We start from the raw sequence: 13,255 nt of genomic DNA, 5'->3' as shown, positions 1-13,255 counted from the left end.
AGGAAGTTTGTTGATTGTTGATTTGTTGTGAAGGTGAAGTGTTTGTTATCATTGCTTGTTGTGTTGCATTGTGCATGCATGGTCATAGATCATTGAGACCCACTCTTATCCCTCTAAATTTTCATCTTGAATCCACTGTTCGAAACCCCAGGGGAAGAGGAAGTTCTAGTCAATCCATTTCATCAATGGAAGGACATAATAAGGACCATGTGGAGGACCTTGGTCACATAGACCAACAAGGTATCCTCCACCCCAATGTGCATCATGATAACATGCAAGTTCTATTAGGCATGCCGAGGCTATTTGTTTATCCACCACAACAACAAAACCAAGTTCTATTGGGAATGCCAAGGCTAATCTATGCTCCACCACCTCCCATCATTCAAGGCAATTAAGGTGCCCATGTTGCACCTCCAATTACTAATCCTCCCCTTACTTTAAAAGATCACTATGTACCTAATGAATATAATGCACCCACATGCATTCAATTGCCACCATTTAGAGCACACCACTATGAGATCAAACCACAAACCCTTCAAATGCTTCCTAACTATCGTGGACTTCCAAGTGAAGAACCTTACAAGCATTTGGATGAGTTTCTTAATGTATGTTCCACCGTGAAATATACGGACATGCCGGAAGAGGTCTTAAGGCTTAAACTTTTTCCATTCACCCTCAAAGACAAGGCAAAATATTAGTTTAACAATCTTAGGCCTTTTTCAATAACTTCTTGGGCAGAAATGCAACAAGAGTTCTTGAAGAAGTACTATCCGGTTTCTAAGACAAATGTCATGAGAACTTCAATTAGGGAATTTTTGCATGGGGATGGGGAAATGTTCCATGAGGCATGGGAACGCTTTAATGAATTGCTTAGGAAGTGTCCACATCATGACATGCCCAAATGGCAATTAGTTTAATATTTGTTTAAGAGTTTATCGGATAATTACAAGGGCATGGTTGATGCTTCCATGGGTGGCTCTTACATTGATAGGCATGAGGATGACGTGTGGCGTCTTTATGAGAGCATGAGTGAAAATTCTTTGCATCGAACTTTATCTTCGAAGAATGGTAGAAATTCTAGTGGTAGGAAGAGTGTTGGCTTACATCAAGTCGACCACTCCAATGAAATTGCCACCGAGATGAAATCATTATCTCAAAGGTTTGATTAATTCTTGATCAACTAAAACTCGGCAAATCAAGTATCTTCCTTCTGTAATCATTCTCATCATGCATCTAATGAGACATGTATGACTTGTTCAAGTGTTTTACATTCTACTTCCAATTGTCCCCTTGGACATGTGTAAAGTGAGCATCATGAACAAGTAAATGCAACTTTTGTTAATCAAGGGAACAATCTTTATGACAATCACTATAATCCTTGTTGGAGAAATCACCAGAACTTCTCTTGGAAAAGCCAAGGGGAGGGTTCAAACCCTTCCCAAGGTGGTTTTTAAGGAAAGTACCACCTCCATTATAAGGCCAAGGTTCCCAAGCTTTTAGATCATCATACCAATCACAAGGAAACCAATTTTCGAATTCTCATTTTCCCAATCAATCATATTCCTAAGGAAATGTTAGAAGTCCCGCTTTTGAAGAGAAAGTTTTGACCGCTTTGGGCACTTTAAGGCAAACACACAATTACTTCATTCTAACTCTCAATCCATTGCAAAGCTAGAAGCCCAAGTAGGCAAATTGCTAGCACTTTAAATGCAAAAGAGAAAGGAAAAATGCCTCTAAATGCCCCACAAAAGCAACAATGTGTTGTGGAGACTCATTCCTCATCGGAAGGTCACACAATAGAGCATGTCAATGCGGTGACTACCTTGAGAAGTGGGAAGATTATGGACAACCAAGTGGGTATATCCAATGAAGAGAGTGAACCGGTGCAACCACAAGTCGATACCCGTCCCGTTTATCATCTTATTCCTCTTTCATTGCATATGCATGATTTTTCAAATGAAAATATCTTGAAAAATGATTTGAAATGTGATTTTGAAAAGAAAGATTTGCAACATGATTTCAAAACTTCTTGTATTGAAGAGACTTCAAAGAAAAATTCTGAAGAGGTTTTTGAACCAAGAGCTCCATTTTCGGATGCCTTAAAAGGATCCATTTCAAATGACAAGCAAAAGGCCAAAACAAATGAAATTATGGATGTGTTTAGGCAAGTGAAAGTTAATCTTCCACTTTTAGATGAGATCAAGCAAATTCCGGCTTATGCGAAATTCTTGAAAGACTTGTGCACCCAAAAGAGGAAGAACAAAAGCCAAGCACCTAGAAAAGTGGTCTTAACCGTGGAAGTAAGCTTAATTTTGCAACATAACACTCTTCCAAAGTTTAAGGACCCCGGTTCACCTACCCCTTCATGCATCATTGGTGATCATATCATTAATTGGGCTCTCTTTGATTTAGGAGCAAGTGTTAATCTTCTTCCATACTCGGTGTAGCAACCCGATTTTTTCAACCCGGTTCGTTAGTGATGAACCGAAAGTTGACCCGATAACGAATCAGAAATACGGAAGCAAAAGATAGAACCAAAGTCTATAGAGATATAGACCATCTCTAAGACACCAATGTGACCTTCCAAGAAGTCACGGAGTTCAAGGCGAACAAAAACGGAAACAAAGGTCGAAACGGACAAAAACCATAAACCAAGGGCAAAGTGGTCAACTCACAACCAAACAGAGAAACTTGACTCTAAACAAGTCAAACAAGGTGAAAAAAACCTAACTTAACCATTTCATGACTTTCCAAGAGTTTCTAAGAATATTGGACAAGAATCCCACAAAATGCCCTATCCCGGTCGAAGTAAAAACTGACACTACTTCCCTAAAACATGAATAACTCCCACTCTAACTGGAATCTGAGTATTGTATTGGTCCCATTGGATAGATGACTCAAAATCCATGAATTTAGGCTTAAGAAACACCCCATTTGGATTTAAAATGAAGAAGTTATGGTCATTTGAAGTCAGAACATCTGTGCTGAAACTGAACTGAAGAAGTTGGGTAAAAGGGGTCATTTCGGTCAACCGAAATGACCCATTGGATGACCCAAATGGACATGCTAAGAGTTAAAATCATGGTTCAAAGGGGCTGGTTGTTTCGGTAGACCGAAATAACCCATCGGTCGACCGGAATAGGCTTGAACAGTACTTTTGGTTACTGGAAATGATGTTTTGGAAGTTCAAACAATTACCAAAGGCCATCGGTTGACCGAAATGAAGCTTCGGACTACCGAAATGGCTCGAAAACATGCTGAATGGCCTGTTATGAACCAAAAACATGAAGGCTTAACCCAAGCCTTGAACCCCAACATGAATTTGGTCCAAAAACATGATTTTAAGCTATATAAACATGCTAGCAAGTATACTTTACATATTGAAATGTATTATAATGGCCTGTGGCCTCATTACATGTCATTCGCTTAAATTCACATGCCAAACCCCAAAGTTGGAAAGGTCTACACTTCAAAGGCAATAACGTAGGTGTGAGCAACATAAAGTTACTCGTAGGAAATGAGTATACATCGACCTAAAGTTTTACAATTTCATTACCTTAAGGTTAAACATGCTAAAGGGCTCATGCCACCTAACGTCTATGTCAAGATGAGACTCTGCGAGCATCCTAAGCAACCCTAGATCATTTCAAGCATAAATCACATTATTCATACAATTCCAATAACATGGGAGCATGCTTACACAAAGCAACAAATTATAAATTCTCAAGGTTATCAACTTGAAATCTAAAATGCTAAAATAACCAAAGTGGGTCATGCCACCTAACGTTTATGTTCTAAATGAATCTATAGGATCATTCCTAAACCACATTTAAACATATAAGGCATAATGTACTTAACAACATCAAAGTTCACATTGATTCACTAAAATCATAAAACATAGATGTACTTAGAAACATCAAAATGATTCATTAAAATCATAAACATAGATGTACTTAACAACATCAAAATGATTCACTAAAATCATAAAACATAGATGTACTTAACAACATCAAAATGATTCATTAAAATCATAAACATAGATAAACTTAACAACATCAAAATCGCCAATAGCCAAAACCACAAGTTACAATATAAACATGATTATTAACTTGGAATTGAAAGCGAAAACAAATAGTAGAAAACTTGGACATCACGCTCGAAATTCTGCCGAGACCTCAATGGTTTTTTCGGGCACTAATCCGTAGGGAAGACCACCCTAAGTGCGCATTATCTCAATGACTTAGAGGACTCACATCCCCGTACTAGAGCCATACTCTATCCATCTCAACTCAACAATGTCCCAAGATTCCAAAATAAGCCAAATAAGTTCATAACTTATACATATTACTACTAAATAGTAACAAGTTAGCAATTTAACTCCTAATAGTTCATAATAAGCATTTCATATTCATCATGCTATGAAATTACAAGTCAACAATATATTCATATTAGAAACATGTTCTCATGAATATAAATTTAACAACAATGCTTTTCAATGCTTAAAACATAATCAAGTGAATACACCACAAGTTTAAATCCATGATCTTAAAATAGAAGCAACTTCTAAAACATGATTAAATCCATGGAACAATAAGATATAGTTTAATTAAATAAAAATAATTAAAACCTCTAGATTTTCATACTCAACCAAATGTTCTTAAATTAAAGTATGTTAAATAACATATTAAAACATGATTTAAAAGCATAACACAAGTTGAATTCATGCAAGGTACGGCAATGAACTTTAATCTTTCACAAAAGATAAATGTTAATTAAAAAGTGCAATCCTTATTTAATTAATCCCAATTTAATATATGTTAACCAACATATTAAAACAAGATTTTCTGGCATGCCACAATTCAAATCCAAGTTACACATCATTATGAAAATTAAATCTTATACAAAGAATTAAATATTTCAATTCTCTAGATTTGATACAAGGCATACATATAGGTTGTATAATCATGGGAAACACACAATACAACATATATAAAATCCTAAAACATCCCCTACCTCCATTTGAGATGAAATCTCAAATCCCCACCAAAATGAATGTGCTCTGAATCTAACAAAACTTCTACGTTTTGTTGGGGACAACACCGCGAACATAACCCCCAAGGAAGCCCCATCAAATTCACAAGTTGAATCCAAACTCAAACTCAAGAAATGGGCAAAACTAAATTCTAATAAGAGGGAATTGAAGAGCACGTTGGGGGGAACAATAAACATAAAGGTACTACACTTTTTCAGCCAAGGGAAGTGACCGGAAAAGAAGAGAGAAGCATGGAAGCCATGGCTGCCATGAGATTTGGCCAAGAGAGAGGAGAGAGAGAGAGAGAAAAATCTGATATTTTCTCTTAGGTGCTCTTATTTATAGAAAAACCCTAAAAGTGCCCTGAACGGGCCCTCCGGGTTAGGAAACGTCAAATTTCGTGCAGACACGCTCAAAAGGCAAAACTCTGTGAACAAAAAAGGTTCAAAATGAGAAAATAAGAAGAACAGAAGAAACGGCGTTGAAAACCAAGTCCCGAGCTAAAAGTTATGCCCCAAACAAGTTTGGCGCTAATTAGGGCCAAAAACCCTGAAATTGGAGAAAACAACCAGAAGGAAATTGCAAGAGTACACGACTCGACGAAAAGTGAAAATGAATCCTATACGAGGATCCAGGCTCAAAACAAGACATTGAGCAATAACTTTCATTAATTGCACAATGGCCCCTCCAAAAAGTGAAAACTGCGAAACTGCCCCAGAATGAAAATATCTTCCAAAAAGATATTTTCTTTGAAACCCCTGAAATAAATATCTTTGAAAGATATTTATGAAAAACACCCCAAGAAAAGAAAAAGATTTCAAAGAACTGTGCATCCGTGCCCCTATGGACACCGGGAGCAACCAGAGTACTTTACTACAAAAGTAAAGATACGTATTTCATGAAAACCATTGAGAATGAAGATACGTGAAGTCAAAAACCAACTCTGAACACAAGAAGTGTGGTTATGCCAACAAAGTGACAAACGGGAAAAAGACAAAATAGGGGAAAAAAAAAAAAATGAAATGCGAATAGTGTCGAAAAAGTGAAAGTACGGAATTGACTCGGTCCTCAAAGGAAGTTGTCAATCCTAAGAAAAGAGTCTCGGAAATCAATCGAGAGCATTCGAGATGACACTAAGTGATAAGAAACTAAACTCAACAAGGAAAGACAACGGAAAAAAATTATCCGTGAAAATCCGGGTCATTACAACCTTCCCACCTTAAAGGGATTTTGTCCCCGAAATCCAGCCCCAACAAAACAAAAAGGAGTAACTAGTATAACTACGGAGTACACCTCCGAGTATCCCACACAAAGTGATATAAAAGCAATCCTAAAACTGAAAGACAACGCACAGACCAATGTCATTTGCACCCACGTGCTAACGACAGGATAACCTCTCAAAAAGGAAAATGACTGCATGGCCACCCAATAAGTCGGAACTCACACACAAAACCCAAGGTGAGACAAAGGAATGAAGACAACAACCGTAAACATCCCTCCAGATGAACCATCATACCGATCCAAAAATGACCACCAAAAGATCTCCAAGATAACCACACATCAAATCAGGGTACAGAACAAATACAACATGGCAGTATGAATAGTAACCAAAACCCACCCACGATGTACTCAAATGTGTGGTAGCAATGATAGTACCTAGTGCTCGCCCACACATACTCGTCAGTAAGGTAGCATTGATGGCAACTAGCACTCGCCCACAACACACAACTTGTATGGTAACATAACAGTATAAGGCACTAGTTCATAACCTGCCCCCCACTAGATCTACCCATGAAACCTCTCGATACCAATGACATCAATGTCAAAAATGATCATTACCAAAAGTACTACGGGGACCAACATTTTGTGAGAGTTGAGATATGGTCCAAAGATGTTCGGCCGGACCATCCTGGCCAATCCCAAAACTCTGACAACAATGTTATAGGTACCGCTATGCTTAAGGCCCCAAATCCTCAATACAATAATCAATAACTCTAACATCTCAAAATTCTCCTATTAACAATATCAATTGAGAATTAAAAACCTAACAAGCAAATCGAAGCCTCCAGAAATCAAAATGAACCTCACCACAAGACATTTCATCGAAAGTCCTACATTTCTCCCTGAAACAGATCAACTACAAGACTAATCACCATGATCAAACATCAGATCTTCATCCCTATCATGGATAACTAAATCCTCAAAATACAAGTCCACCAAGTGGCACACATATCAAAATGCCAACAACCAAGGTTACGAAATGAATCTCTCAAAACCGTGCTTGGCAACACCAAGCTAAATCAAAATTCCTCAATTTTAATCCGCAACCAATCATCGGAACTACGATCCCTCAAAACTATGCCTAGTCATAACTAGGACGAGAAACCCCACAACAGGCCATATCCAATAGCAATCCTCCAAAACTTTTCCTAAAAGTTAACCACATCTAGGTCTCCAAAACGGAAACAAGTCTCTAAAAGACATTCTCAAAAGAGCATTGAGCTCACCTCACAATCAAATAAATCCTTAATGATATGGACATAAGTCCCCAAAAAATGACCTCACACCGATCAACTCACTCTGAGCACCACAATACCACTTGTAGCGACCCGTCTCTGAAATGAAAGACAACAAGGTCAAAGACTTCACCCCCTATATGGAAGTAAGTCGACCAAAATCTATTAAATCCTCACCAAGGACTCAAGACAACAATGACGATCCTCATGGACCAACCAACCCCCAAAACAATGCACAACGCAACGGAGGGAAGAGACTCATTCTTTGTGAAATCCCTAACACGAACCAGAAAAGAGAAAAAACCCTATCCTCCCACAAGTGTCGATATGATAACCACGAAAATAGAGCATCCTTCCCACCTTATGGAAATGGATAGCTCAAAACAAAACAAATGTGACAACTCCTCTACAAGGAATTTCACAACAAAACCCTTACGGAAACCCACATATATAATATGTGGGACTAAGGGAAACGAATGGGAAAACCAAACCTGGAAGTCATGCATATGATAAGGAATACAACTCCCAGAAAGAAAATCTACTCGCATAGATAAAATCAAAGGTACATGCAGCACGTCTCCACATAAGCACAAAAGCATGTCACTAAAGTACAGAAACAACATGGCATCTCTAAGCATATAAGGAAGGCATGCTAATGTCACATAATAAGAACGCAAATGTGGATACACCTCCACCTACTCATGCATTACGATATCATAAGTCATACTACTAACATAGTAGTAGACGAAACTGCATAAGACAAAATGATGCAACAATGAACCCTAAGGACATCGTGTCCTAGAGTGTTTAGGTAAAAGGAAGGACAATTCCTAGCCATAAACTGACTCCAAAACCGAATGCGACAACAACCTGTCTCAAAACAAACATGAGCCCTTACCACAATGGTAAGACGCTAACAATCCATCTCCGAATCTAGAGGTAACAATACAAATGACACTAACAATGCAATGCTCTCTCTACCCAAAGCATCAATCAATCGACTTGATCCCAAAAGCATCATCACGCAAGGAGAACTCCAAGAAAATGGTAACTATAGCCATACTAACAACAACCAAATCAATCACTACAACTGATCCCCAAAACAACCATCATCATCATTGATCATAGGACAACGCCTATCAAAACGAACCAACACTGATTCCATCCGAACTACACATGTAGCTTGCCAGTACAGTAGCATGATAGTGCCATGCACCCGCCCACAAACGTACCCGCCCACAAAAAACGCAAGTTCTAGAGGAATCATCCCGAACAATCAAGGATCCTAAGAGGTCCATAACCTTATAATGGGCCACAACCAATAAATCCAGCACTACAGCAACTCTAAATGACTCACCTCATGAGAGCCTAAACAAAAGGTGACCATCCACCTACTTCAAAACCAATGCTAGGTCGACAACATCCTATACCACCACGAGGCTGTGATTACAATCACCATCAACCCCAACTCGTGCTTCAATGACCAATCCCGTGTCATTCCAAATATGCAACACAGTTATGCATATGTAATTCTAATCTAGCATCCATCATATGTCATGTTCTTTACATAAGAATTAAAATCATGTTTAAACAAACAGCATACAACATGTAGCACGCAAGCACATAAACATGTTATGAACCAAAACATATTATCATAAAGCATATAAACACATAGAGCATGGTAACAAAAGCATGATATGCACCCAAAACCCATCATCCAAGGTATTCAAACGAAGGAGCACTGATACCACTTGTAGCGACCCGTGTCTAAAATGCGGAAGCAAAAGATAGAACCAAAGTTTATAGAGATATAGACCATCTCTAAGACACCAATGTGACCTTCTAAGAAGTCACGGAGTTCAAGGTGAACGAAAATGGAAACAAAGGTCGAAACGGAAAAAAAACCATGAACCAAAGGGGAAACTGGTCAACTCACAACCAAAAAGAGAAACTTGACTCTAAACAAGTCAAACAAGGTGATAACAACCTAAATTAAATATTTCATGACTTTCTAAGAGGTTCTAAGAACATTGAACAAGAATCCCACAAAATGCCCTATCCCGGTCGAAGTAAAAACTGACACTACTTCACTAAAATATGAATAACTCCCACTCTAACTGGAATCTGAGTATTGTATTGGTCCCATTGGATAGCTGACTCAAAATCCATGAATTTAGGCTTAAGAAACACCCCATTTAAATTTAAAATGAAGAAGTTATGGTCATTCGAAGTCAGAACATCAGTGTTGAAACTAAACTGAAGAAGTTGGGTAAAAGGGGTCATTTTGGTCCACAAAATGACCCATTGGATGTCCAAAATGGACATGCTGAGATTTGAAATCATGGTTCAAAGGGGCTGGTTGTTTCGGTAGACCGAAATAACCCGACGGTCGACCGAAATAGGCATGAACAGTACTTTTGGCTACTGGAAATGATGTTTTTGAAGTTCAAACAAATACCAAAGGCCATCGGTCGACCAAAATGAAGCTTCGGACGACCGAAATGGCTCGAAAACATGCTGAATGGCCTTTTATGAACCAAAAACATTAAGGCCTAACCCAAGCCTTAAACCCCAATATGAATATGGTCCAAAAACATGATTTTAAGCTATATAAACATGCTAGCAAGTGTACTTTACATATTGAAATGTGTTACAATGGCCTATGGCCTCATTACATTTCATTCGCTCAAATTCACATGCCAAACCTTAAAGTTGGAAAGGTTTACACTTCAAAGGCAAAACTTGGAATTTAAGTACATACACCTGAAATTTAAAGTCTATGGCCCTTGGCCTCATGTCGTACATATCAAATAGATCCCAGTTAGTGTATCTAAGTACACTTTACACATGAAAGGGCAAAAAGAGCATGTTGAACCTAACTAAGTGTTACAATGTCAAAAGTAAGACTTAAACATGCTAACACTTGCATGTGAACAAGAATGCTTCTAAAGGAACTTCAAATCTCCAAACCATCAAAGATAAATACTAATCTCCATGTGTTGAATCCTGCACCTGAAATATGCCCCAGTAACGTAGGGGTGAGCAACATAAAGCTACTCGTAGGAAATGAGCATGCATCGGCCTAAAGTTTTATAATTTTACCTTAAGGTGAAACATGCTAAAGGACTCATGACACCTAACATCTATGTCAAGATGAGACTCTGGGAGCATCCTAAGCTACCCTAGATCATTTCTAGCATAAATCACATCATTTATACAATTCCAACAACATAGGAGCATGCTTACACAAAGCAACAAAATGTAGATTCTCAAGGTTATCAACTTGAAATCTAAAATGCTAGAATAACCAAAGTGGGTCATGCCACCTAATGTCTATGTTCCAAATGAATCTATAGGGTCATTCCTAAACCACATTTGAACATATAAGGCATAATGTACTTAACAATATCAAAGTTCACAATGATTCACTAAAATCATAAAACATAGATGTACTTAACAACATTAAAATGATCCATTAAAATCATAAACATAGATGTACTTAACAACATCAAAATGATTCACTAAAATCATAAAACATAGATGAACTTAACAACATCAAAATAATTCATTAAAATTACAAACATAGATGTACTTAACAACATCAAAATCGCCAATAGCCAAAACCACAAGTCACAATATAAACATGATTGTTAACTTGGAATTGAAAGCAAAAACAAATAGTGCAAGACTTGGACATCACGCTCGGAATTTTGCCAAGACCTCAATGGTTATTCCGGGCACTAACCCGCAGGGAAGACCACCCTAAGTGTGCACTATCTCAATGACTTAGAAGACTCACATCCCCGTACTAGAGCCAAACCCTAGCCATCTCAACTCAACAATGTCCCAAGACTCTAAAATAAGCCAAATAAGTTCACAACTTATACATATTACTACTACATAGTAACAAGTTAGCAATTTAACTCCCAATAGTGCATAATAAGCATTTCATATTCATAACGCTACGAAATCACAAGTCAACAATATATTCATATTAGAAACATGTTCTCATGAATATAAATTTAATAACAATGCTTTTCCATGCTTAAAACATAATCAAGTGAATGCACCACAAGTTTAAATCCATGATTTTAAAATAGAAGCAACTTTTAAAATATCATTAAATCCATGGAACAATAAGATATAGTTTAATTAAATAAAAATAATTAAACCCTCTAGATTTTCATACTCAACTAAATGCTCTCAAATTAAAGTATGTTAAAGAACATATTAAAACATGATTTAAAAGCATAACACAAGTTGAATTCATACAAGGTACGGCCATGAACTTTAATCTTTCACAAAAGATAAATATTAATTAAAAAGTGCAATCCTTATTTAATTAATCCCAATTTAATATATGTTAACCAACATATTAAAACAAGATTTTCTGGCATGCCACAATTCAAATCCAAGTTACACATCATTATGAAAATTAAATCTTATACAAAGAATTAAATATTTCAATTCTCTAGATTTGATACAAGGCATACATATAGGTTGTATAATCCTGGGAAACACACAATGCAACACATATAAAATCCTAAAACATCCCCTACCTCCATTTCAGATGAAATCTCAAATCCCCACCAAAATGAATGTGCTCTGAATCAGACGAAACTTCTAGGTTTTGTCGGGGACAACACCGTGAACATAACCCTAAGGAAGCCCCATCAAATTCACAAGTTGAATCCAAACTCGAACTCAAGAAATGGCCAAAACTGAATTCTAATAAGGGGGAATGGAATAGCACATCGAGGGGAACAATAAACATAAAGGTACTACACCTTTTCAACCAAGGGAAGTGACCGGAAAAGAAGAGAGAAGCATGGTGGCCATGGCTGCCATGAGATCCGGCAATCTGATATTTTCTCTTAAGTACTCCTATTTATAGAAAAACCCTAAAAGTGCCCCGAACGGGCCCCGCTGTGTTAGGAAAAGTCAAATTCACGCAGACACGCTCAAACGGCAAAACTCTGTGAACAAAAAAGATTCAAAAATGAGAAAATAAGAATAATGGAAGAAACGGCGTCGAAAACCGAGTCCCGAGCCAAACTTTCATTAAACAAGTTTGGCGCTAACCGGGGCCAGAAACCCTGAAACTGGAAAAAAACAACCACAAGGAAATTCCAAGAGTACACGACTCGATGAAAAGTGAAAATGAATCCTGTATGAGGATCCAGGCTCAAAACAAGACATTGAGCAATAACTTTCATTAATTGCACAATGGTCCCTCCAAAAAGTGAAAACTGCGAAACTGCCCAGAATGAAAATATCTTCCAAAAAGATATTTTCTTAGAAACCCCTGAAATAAACATCTTTAAATGATATTTATGAAAAACACCGCAAGAAAAGAAAAATATTTCAAAGAACTGTGCATCCGTGCCCCTATGGACACCGGGAGCAACCAGAGTACTTTACTACAAAAGTAAAGATACATATTTCATGGAAACCACTGAGAATGAAGATACGTGAAGTCAGAAACCAACTTCGAACACAAGAAGTATGGTTATGCCAACAAAGTGACAAACGGGGAAAAGACAAAATAGGGAAAAAAAAAAAAACAAAAAAAAAAAAAACGAAATGCGAATAGTGTCAAAAAAGTGAAAGTATGGAATTGACTTGGTCCTCAAAGGAAGTTGTCAATCCAAAGAAAAGAGTCTCAAAAATCATTCCAGAGCACTCGAGATGACACTAAGTGACAAGA

The 13,255-nt window shown here is 37.5% G+C and overlaps 1 pseudogene; it reads right to left on the bottom strand.

Moving 5' to 3' along the window:
* Positions 1-796: 796 nt before the first annotated feature.
* On the bottom strand, positions 797-895 carry LOC132301843 (small nucleolar RNA R71; annotated as a pseudogene).
* Between the last annotated feature and the right edge of the window lie 12,360 nt (positions 896-13,255).

The sequence above is a fragment of the Cornus florida genome, unplaced genomic scaffold (genome assembly GCF_030987335.1).
Source record: "Cornus florida cultivar Cherokee Brave unplaced genomic scaffold, ASM3098733v1 CherokeeBrave_3.0.0_Hap2_Chr03, whole genome shotgun sequence".
Lineage (NCBI taxonomy): Eukaryota > Viridiplantae > Streptophyta > Magnoliopsida > Cornales > Cornaceae > Cornus > Cornus florida.
This window is presented reverse-complemented; position numbering and strand designations above follow the sequence as displayed.